General features: G+C 34.5%; 1 long non-coding RNA gene across 1 annotated transcript in view; it reads left to right on the top strand.

Moving 5' to 3' along the window:
• The window catches only part of LOC102493435 (uncharacterized), a 69078-nt gene extending 62004 nt beyond the window's left edge, over positions 1-7074 (top strand). The window contains exon 3 of the long non-coding RNA XR_333206.1: positions 7009-7074. This is a non-coding gene — a long non-coding RNA (uncharacterized LOC102493435). The remainder of the gene's footprint in view (positions 1-7008) is intronic.
• Positions 7075-10415: the final 3341 nt, after the last annotated feature.

The following is a 10415-nucleotide window of genomic DNA, read 5'->3' as shown; positions in this document are numbered from 1 at the left end:
ATTAAGACAGTTACCAGTTGTGGACCTCACCGCTAGAACTTGGGCTTCCGATGTAGGATTGTGATTTTGAATAGTACTATCATACATGTGGATCAGCCTCTTATCAGGATCAGTCTGCCTCAAAATATATTTGAGCAGTTGAATATTTCAAGCTATGAGATATAGATGCATTAGTTCTGTTCACTGAGGTGTAGGTGTTTACATGCTGAAGACAATGATTTTAATTTATTTATCAATATCATACCTATGTAGGTATTGAGTGTTTTTTTTTCTTCCGAGTCCATTTCCAAACATAACCATAGGTTTATGAAAAATGATGCCATAGTAATTAAAATCCAAGGTAAAAAATATTAGTTAGCTCTTCTATTTGTTTTAACACTGTATAACAACTTTTGTAGTTTCAGGAAACTCATCTGTGAACGGAGGCCTATGATCCTCCCCAAATATTTATATTTCTTTGAGCTGTGACTTTGTCTAGATTGTGTGCTTCTGTCCATGGTGCCTGAAAACTGGCACATAGTAGATGATAAATAAATGCTTGTTTAACAAGTTAATAATAAAGGTGTGTTTAAAATATTAATTAGGCATTGTCAGTATGATATACTCCTCTCTTCTATAGAAGTATTTACAAACTGTTCTGTATTTTTAAATTACAAGTTTGGTAATTATCTCTGGTTATCATGTATATTAGCATTGCAAAAAGTCTGAAAGTTGGCTCATAAATAATGTGCTTTCACTTTGGGCTATCGATGGCATTTATTACATAAAAATTCCTGTGCTATAGAGCAAATGTCGCCAGTTACTAGTCCAGAGAAATAGATGCTTTATAAAAATAAGTCCTTATAACAGTCTAAAATATAAAGAACAATGGCTAAGTTAACCAGGAGTCAGATTTCAAGTACTCCCAACTGTCATAAATTCCTAAAGTCAATGAAATAGCCTGTGAATAGCAAAAAAAGGGAAGCTAGATATCCAGTGCATGTTACTCTAAAAATGAAATATGTAGCACCCAATTGACTCAGAAAGTTTGGGTTACTTATATAATAAATCTGTACATTTATTTTCTTAAAATTTTGATTTCATCCAAATTACAACACAAGAATTAGAAACAAAAACAGCAACAACAACTAATACTATAGTTAACAGTGAAGAAGAGACAGAGAAAAACTCAAAATCTGGGAGCATTTAGCAGAGGGATGAACAACCCTAGATGAAGATGGCCTTGGGGGGCACCAAGACACAGTATAATAACCGAAGTTAATAACGAAGAGCTTGAATTATTATTATTATTATTTCATAGAGGTGTGTACCTTAGGGTACGTGTGCTCTCTGGAGAGAGCAATAGACAGAGACAGTGGGAGAGAAAATGAGAAATCGCTCCCATGGGATAGGGCCATGCCCTCCTCTATTCTCTTCCTGGGGTCTTGGGTATGCACACTTGCCTAGTGTGCATTTCAAGCCATTGGTCTGGGACTCAAACATTGGTTGGCCATTGGGAGTCCCAGAGACATAACCACTATGCCATCTGCTGGCCTGAGCTTGAATTATTAAGGGTAACTTATAGGCACCTCCTCAACATGAATCCTTTTTATTCTGTGCTTCCAGCCTTTCTGTGTCTGTAACACTTAACTCAGTGAGACATTAACAGAGGGTCTATATGGCCCCTGTACTTCTTACCCATTAAGTATTTAACAAGAGATCCTCCATAACTCTCTTTCAATCTGGTGTCTGGGTACTTATGCATAAGGTGATCTGGGAAGGCAATTTTTGTAACGGCAGAGATTCTATCAGTTTGAATTCCTGAATACTGTGAATAATAGAAGGTCCACCGCCTCTTATCTGAAATGCCTGTTAAACTTTTCTTGAATGAAAAACAAACTAGGCTTATTAAACTATAGGATAAACTGCATAATCCAGTAGCTGCTAGCCACATGCTTCTATAATTACTTCAGATTTGGCTAAAGCAATCAAAGAAGTGAATTTTTAAATTATTACTTTACATGTAGATAGTGACAGGTGGCTATGGCTACCATATTAGGCAGTGCAGCTCTGGTGGAGATTGGCTGCAGTTACTACTCCTTCGGAAGAAGGTTTGTACTGTGTAATACTAGTATTCTCCATAAAAATAGGCCCTATATTTCAAACGTGGCATAGAATATATTCAGTAATCTCTCCTCTGTGGACTTCTACAGCATCCCTTTTTAAAAAGTATTAATTAATTAATTTCTCCCAGCACAAATATATTGCACATTGGTTCAGTCGAAGTTATTACCATATACATTATCATCACTAGGTAACTTCCCATTTTTGTGTCTGTGAAATGTTTGCTTCTCTCTATGCCCTGCTATTCCCTCCCTCCTTGCCCCTATTTCCCACCCCCCCACCATGTCACTAGTGTCTACAGTTGTTCATCTTATTTTGATATCTTCCAGTCTTTCAATTTCTGCCTCCGAGTGCAGACATCCCTGTTAACCATGTTTCAGCTCCCACAGTGTTAGATCCATCCCCAAATTAGTGATACTATTTTTCTAACCCATGCCTTTCTTTGCATCTTCTGCCTGACTTGTTTTTCTCCTTGGTGGTCATTGGCAAATGGCCTCTCATCTTTCAAATTTTAGAACTCATGCCACTTCCCCTATGAACACTTTTCTGACACACCCCAGGTTGAATGGCTCATTTTTCCCTCAGTGTCATACTATCACCTTCTAGATTTCTATTATGTCATTTAGAACACCTCATTGCTTTTATATGTGTTTGTATTTTCTCTCTTTTCCTATTTGACTATAAATTCTTGAAAGTGAACTTCATTGATTTAGTATTTATTTTCCTAGCACTTAGGACAGCCACCAAGTACACCATCAATCGTCAATAAATGATACATGAATAGGAAAGTTGGGAAAAAAACGTTCTATAATAACTCTCAACTATTTTCCTTCTTTGATCTTTCTTCATTATATCTCTAGCTGGCTAAGGGTGGACCACTGCCTCTGTCTTTTGTATTTCTATTTAAAAAAGTAGAAAAGTAGTTTTAGAAGGAACTACTGATACTTTTCCCTCAGTGGGCACACAATCAATGCTTATGGTTTACAAAATGAAACTATAATTGCTCACTGAATTTCATTCCTTGTTAATCTCAGACTACATGCCACAATATGTCTGTTGTGAGAACTTGCTGCTTTATATAACACTCCTTGAGACAACTAAGACAAACACTGGAAATTAGTAGACTAGATTCTGATTTATATGACATATAATCAATATGTTGGGTTAAATGAATGTTATGATATATTTCATCTTATTACTAACAATGGCTATAATAAAACAACAGAGTTTTAAAAATTGATATAAAGACATGAATTAAAATTTCTGGATATATTTCAGTAATATTTCCCTTGACTTGATGACATAGCAAATCTTTTGGGAAAATGCATTGATTGAATGCTACTTCATTTGAGAAAGTTACAGAATAGCACTAAGTCTTCACCCTATTCTGTTGTTCATCATTCATTCTTCTATGTCTGTACTTCTATGAGCTAATTTCTTCCACACAAATTGGCTGACAATAAATTTCTTTCAAGTGTTGTCTTTTACCTTCAGTTTTTGTTCATTTTTACTTTTATTGTTTTTGTCTTTTTTATTTAAGGGCATTTTATGGAAGTAGACTTCCAGTTTGGTGGTTCTTTTTCTTTTTTCTTTTAAAGAAACTTCCATAGCTCTATGTAAAGACCTACTGTCGTGTTCACTGTGGCTCCTTTGGAGCTAATACAGTTCCTTCCCTGGCTAAATGTGATGTTTCCTCTTTTGTGGTACTACAGTTATTTGTCTACACTGCACCTACGTGTTTGTTTGTTTGTTTTTAAATTCTTCATTGACTTTGCTGAATATGTCTAGTTCCTGGGTAGCTATTTTTTTTTTATCAGATTTGAAGATTTCTCAGCTAACTTTTATTAAAACACAAAACACCTCCTCTTCTTCTGGAATTCCAATTAGTTTTGTAGGCCTTCTGATAATGTTTCATATGGGTCTTATACATTTTTCAGGTTCTTATTTTTTCTCTATGTTCTTCAGTTAGGATGTTATTCTATTGGATAGTTTTCTAGTTCACTATTTCTAGTTGGTCTTTAATTATCCAGTGAGTTTTTCATCTCAGTTATTATGTTTTGTAGATCTTGAATACCAATGTGAGTCCTCTTTTTTTTTCTAATATTGTATGAAAATACTTCAGCTTTACCCTACTTTGTCCATCTATTTTTATATATTATTTAGCATATTAGTCATAGTTATTTTAAAGACCTTATCTGCTAACTCCAATATCTGCAAAATCTCAGTCTTTTTCATTAATTGTTTTATCTCTAGATTACTGTTTACTGTTTCTTCTTCCTTTGCTTGTCTGGTAAGTTTGTATTTTAAATGCTGGACATGGCAGGTGATAAATTATAGAGACTTAAAATTATGTTATTATCCTTTAAAGAGAGCTAAGTTTTGTTCTGGTAAGCATTTGATTACTGAAGAATTATCTTGATTTTGCTGAGGCTTGCTTTTAGTCTTTATTAGGATGGAATTATTGCACTTTTCCTTTATCCTTAGTGTATTCCTTATTGCTAAGACATGGACAATTACTCTTTTTAATTTTATGTATTTATGTATTTATTTATTTATTATTTGCTATCAGGCACATATGCTCACTAAAGAGAAGAGAGAAGAGAAAAGAGAGAGAAAGTAAGAAAGGAAGCCATCAGGTCTGGGACTTGAACCATGGTTGGTCATGTGGGAGACCAGTGCCTCAACTACCAGGGCATTTGCTGGCCCCAGCAATTACTCATAGAGCATGGCTCTTCCAATAATAACCAAAAAAACATGGTACTGGCAAGAAATACAAAAACAGGAAAAAAAAAAGAACTGACTGAACAGAAACAGACAAATAGACCAGAACAGAGAATCCAGAAATAAATTCACAAATATATAGTCAGTTAATTTTTGACAAAAGTGCTGAGAACATCCACAGGAGAAAACATCATCTCTTGAATAAATGGTAGTGGGAAAACCAGATTTCTGTATGCAGAATAATGAAACCAGACCCATATATCTTACCATATACAAAAAATGATCTTGAAATGGATTAAAGACTTAAAAATAAAACCCAAAACTATGAAATACTAGAAGAAAACAACGAAAAAAACACTTTAGGACTTTGGTATGGACAAAGAGTTTTTGAATAAAACCTTAAAGCAGAGAAAATAAAAGTAGACAGTGGGATTATATAAAATGAGAAAGCTTCTTCAAAGCAAAGGACACAATGAACAGAGCAGTGACAGCCTGCAGAATCGAGAGGAAATATTTGCAAACCATATTTCAAAGGATTAATAACTAGAACAAGGAACTCAAACAACTTGGCACCAAAAAAGTTTAAAAAGCAATACCTTGATTAAAGAATGGGCAAATTACCTAGATCAAAGCACCTTGGGACCAGCAGTTAGTGTAATGGCTATGTTGCTGAATTCCCACGTAGTTGACTGTGGTTTGAGTCCTGGACCCAGTGGCTTAAACTCATGCCGAGTGCGTGTGCATGTGTGCCCAAAATTCCAAGAAGAGAATTGAGGAGGAGGTATTGTAGCGTGGCCATCCCTCCTGGGGGGTGATTTCTCGCTTTCTGTCTCTCTGTCTCTCTCTTCTTTCTGGTGAGCGCACACACCCTATAGCAAAAACCTCTAAAAAAAAAAAGCATCTCAAAATGAGATAATGGGATAAAAAAATAGCCAACAAGCATATGAAGAAATGCTCAGCATCACTAGTAATAGATAATTTTCCTCAGTGTGTTTTTTCTACATGCTACATACTTCAGAGTCTTCTGGGGAAGAATATTAAAAATATAAATGCCTGGAATCCTGCAAGATCTACTGGATCAGAATCTTGGCTTAGTAGATCCTGTGATCTGCCTTTTTACCAAGTTGCCCAAATGATCCTTACATAGCATGATTTTTTTAAACCAAATTTAATGATTAGATTATAAGCCTGTACTTTTAAGAGTACATCCTCTTTCCATCCTCTTTATGAATTTCCTTAAAGACATGATACTTTACAATTACAGTCATTTGCAAAAAGTTTCTAGAAAGGCAACAAATAAAACAGTTAACCATAGACAACAAGACTCGAACCAACCGTAGTTACAGATCTGACAAGAATTCACAACTGACAAATTTGGATATATCTGACATACACACATGCAAATGTTCACATAACATATTCATACATATAACTCAAATGTAAGATAAAGAAAATTAAAATCACTCAATTTGACAATATTAACATATTATTTGAAACATCAAAATAAGCCTGATGATTGGTTCTAATATTTATCTTTTGGATGTTTTAGGGCCCTCTGTAAACATCCATAAGTTACTTTGAGGTCGAAAAAACTAAATTTTAGAATTTGATTTTTGGGGAAACCTTGTCAAAGATAGTAAAAAGTTTAAATACTTGACTTAACTGTAAACTCTTTCTTTTTTAAAATACCATATTTCAAGCCAGCTTATTTGTCAAAGCTTTTAAGTCATGTGAATTTGAAAAGCATTTAGTTTGTATGAGCACTCTTTTTTTTTTTTAAGGTGGAATCGTGAGAACACTGTAATAAGGCCATTGTGGAGACTAAATGAGTCATATCTTATGAAGGACTTGAAACTTGAGGGCTTAACAAATCCTAGTGTGTTTAGTTTCCACTTCATTATCTTTCACCCCATATATTTCAGACTGATAGATTCACCAATCAGTATGTGAAATATTTTGAACGTATCCCCAAAATACACGTATACTCATTCAAACATTATTGATATTAACTAAAATACTCCACATTCAGCTTTTTGTTTTTTGTTTTTGTTATCAATTGGAACATTCAATAAAATAAACTCAAAGTGAAAAACCAAAACTTAAAACTTTACAGTAGTAAGAATTCATTAAAATACTTTAGCCTTGGGAAATATATAAAGGGTTATTGTTTCTTTCTTTCCCCAGAAAATCTGAAAAGGAAACTATTGTAAAATCCAACAAGAACACACGCAATGTATAAAACAAGGGGACCAAATACACTGCTGTTCTGGTTTGTGGTTTATCAAAGTGAATTTTAATAAAAGAAGAAAATATCAGAAACTGAGAGCATAGTGAGTTTCCAACTTTGCAGTTGCATGCAAAGTTAATTGTCTTAATTGTTATAAGCGATTTAGAGCTTCTTAACATTCATTAAAGTAAAATAAAAATGAATAACCCTGTAAGTAATATCCTCCTTGGCTTAATGACATACAGAATCAATTGTGTACAACATTTAACATGGATTTTTAGAAAATTGGCTTCCTTTTTAGAAATGGCATCCAAGACATAGCTTCAAGGCAATCACCATCAATTACCTGATTACTTCTGTTTTAGTTGAAGCATAATTCTTACTGGGAATATATTATACTGTTGGGGTTTTAGGGAGGTAATGAATCATGCATATTTTGACCCTAGTTCAAGTTTGGAATCAAATGAGAAAATTACCAAGAGTAAAATGAACAGGGATCAAAATGTGGTGCTCCTGATGAGTAAACATAAATGGGGGTTTATGGCCACAACTGGGATTTCTGCAACCTTTATCCCATCAGAACAACTTAGCTGAAGAAATTCGATCTGCTGGGGCCAGTAGGTGGCAAGGTGGTTAAGGTGCTGGACTCCAACATGGTCCACGGTGGTTCAAGTCCCAGACTCAGTGGTTTGGAACTCATACTGAGAAGCATGTGTATGTGCCCAAGATCCCAGAGGATAATGGAGGAGGAACAATGGCAGCATGACCATGCTCCATGGAGGGTGATTTCTCAGATGCTCCATGGAGGGTGATTTCTCAGTTTCTCTCTCTCTTTCTCTGGCAAGCACATGTGCACAATGGCAAAAACCTAACCAAAAAATATTAGACCTGCCAACTAAGTTTACTTACTTAGTGTTGTTATCCTGCATCTATTGAGCCCTGTTATTGGTGACTAAGAGAGACAAGCCTACAGACCTCCATCTGGAAGAAATATCTTGGTCCTGACCTATGTGTCTCACCTCAAGGGTACAGGAACAGAGTACAATTCACATTCCATGGGGGAGAGTATGCACAAAGGGAATGAGGTAGCACCTAAGTCATATGTACTCAGTTTCTTCACCAAATATTATGACATAAATTTTCACTTTAGAGTCAAGTAGGACATTGGAGTGCAGGATGCTTTAATTTTTCAATATGTAGAGTTCTATTGGAAGTTTTTGCCTGCTTCCTTTCTGTAGATCGGTCTACTCTGTTTCCTAGTAGAATTCAAAAGATAACTTAGAATAAAATGATAATGACCAAATGCTACCATCAACAAGAACAAATACTAATCTCTATTATTTAGTTATATTTAGATATTTAATTTTATCCCATAGACGTATTTAGATATTTTAGTTTTATCTCATATTTAGATATATTAAAATATATATAATATTTTAAAAGCTCTATTATATGCAGGGTATCTTCAAAAAGCTTATAGAAAATGTGTATGGTGCAAACACTATGCAAGACTTTCAATATTTTACACCACAATAAACTTATACTTTAATTTCATTTTCTACAAGCTTTTTGAAGTCTGCTTGTATACTGTGTACCAACTTCATGGCACACGTGTAGCTCATGTGTGAGTTGACTTTTGAGTTTAAAATGAGGTTGGCTTTACCTTCATCCTATGAAAAGTGACAGAAATTCTCTCTATATATACATACGACTGAGTGGTTGTACTAATGGGAGTGATGTCTGTGTCATCCCGGTCCCCTCTGGTTTGAAGATCTTGCTTCTGATCAAACAACTCAGTGTTTGGATTATCCTCTTTTACCAAGTATTCCGCCCTCATTCCATAATATATACATGGACTCTGACCCCTTTCTTCTATTTTCCACTAAGATGACAAAAGCAAAAACATTCCCATGAGGCATTTTGGTGGATTTAGCCTTGAATAGTTTCTCAAAAATTTGTGAAGATGGAGATAATTTCAGTGAAGTAATGAAAATAAACAAAAAATGGAATATTTTTTCAATTTTTTAACAAAGCATTTTTATTTTTAGCATTGTCACTTTCTCTCCTTTCTCCTTTCCTTCTTTTCTTCTCTATGCCCTCCTGCTGAGGATTAATCTTTGTTGCTTCTCATTTTTTTCTATGTTATTTTCTCCAGCTCTAATTCTGAAACTCATCTCCAGAGCTTCCAAGTTAAAGCCAGGCACCATCTTCTTGTGATCGTATTTCCCCTACTCTAAGTTTCTACAAGAGTATGACAGCAGAAGAACTACATAGACTTATCTTGCCAGTGATATAAACTAGATTATCTGAGTTAGAAGCATATTTCATCTGTTTTGATTTTAAATATTTACTTTTCACCTTTATTAAATATATAGGGTCATCAAAAAAGTCATGACATCTTTCTTCTGTTTTTCTATGAAAAATACATCATGACTTTTCTGATGACCCAGTACATTGAATATATGTAGTTCTATTTATCAACCTGTCTGTCTGTTACTTTCTATTGTAAAAGTATTGTTAATTTTCATTTATACATTCTTAGCACTAGATTTATAATTTTTTAAATGTAATCACCAGTCCTTAAAATCTCCAAAAGAATCTGATTGCTTACATGGTCATGGTTGTAAACCCACCTTACATTGTATGATTTCAGTGCATTAGAATGCCTCACTCTTATAGAATAAAAGCAAACAATTCAAGTGCTTTTTGACTCTTGACAGTTTTGCAAATATGACTAGAATTATTTGTTTCTCATGGAAGTGGTTTTCCGATATATGTCCCTAACATTAAACATAGGATTTTTCTTTTAGAGTCAGTTGTGATTAGGAAATGAAGAACACACCACAGGTATTTTGAGTATTGGAAAGGGAAGATACCACTTAGTAAGAAGTGTGTTATGAAAGACTTTAGGATGATCTGTCAAGATTCTCCTAATATACAATTTGGCTAAAAGCTGAGTACATCTACCCTGGTAGCACTATGGGATTAAGTTTATCCTCATTCCCTTTATAGTTTTCTGGCATAAGTCTGTATTCTATTTTTTATTCAGTCACTTTTGATAATCATATTCTTTCATTTTTGCATTTTACAATTTGATCCAAAATCAATAATTTGGATGCAGACAAAGCAAACCAACTGAGAGGGTTCCCACGGAGACTGGCAGAGTAATTATCTAAAGCACCTAGCAACAGCCCAGAAAACACTTTCTGTGTCTAAGAATGCTGATGAGAGGGTTCTTTTCTAATCCTATTCTAAACAGAATGGGAAGAAAAAAACATGCATATCCTTTTGATTGGAGAAAAAGATTAGTAAGTTTATAGCACACTTTAGACCCTCCAGAGGAAGGGCTCAGAAACCTGTGTGT

Source organism: Tupaia chinensis, unplaced genomic scaffold (genome assembly GCF_000334495.1).
Source record: "Tupaia chinensis unplaced genomic scaffold, TupChi_1.0 Scaffold000017_1, whole genome shotgun sequence".
In the NCBI taxonomy this organism is placed as follows: Eukaryota; Metazoa; Chordata; class Mammalia; order Scandentia; family Tupaiidae; genus Tupaia; species Tupaia belangeri.
The sequence above is the reverse complement of the archived record's forward strand: the minus strand, read 5'-3'. Positions and strand labels throughout refer to the sequence as shown.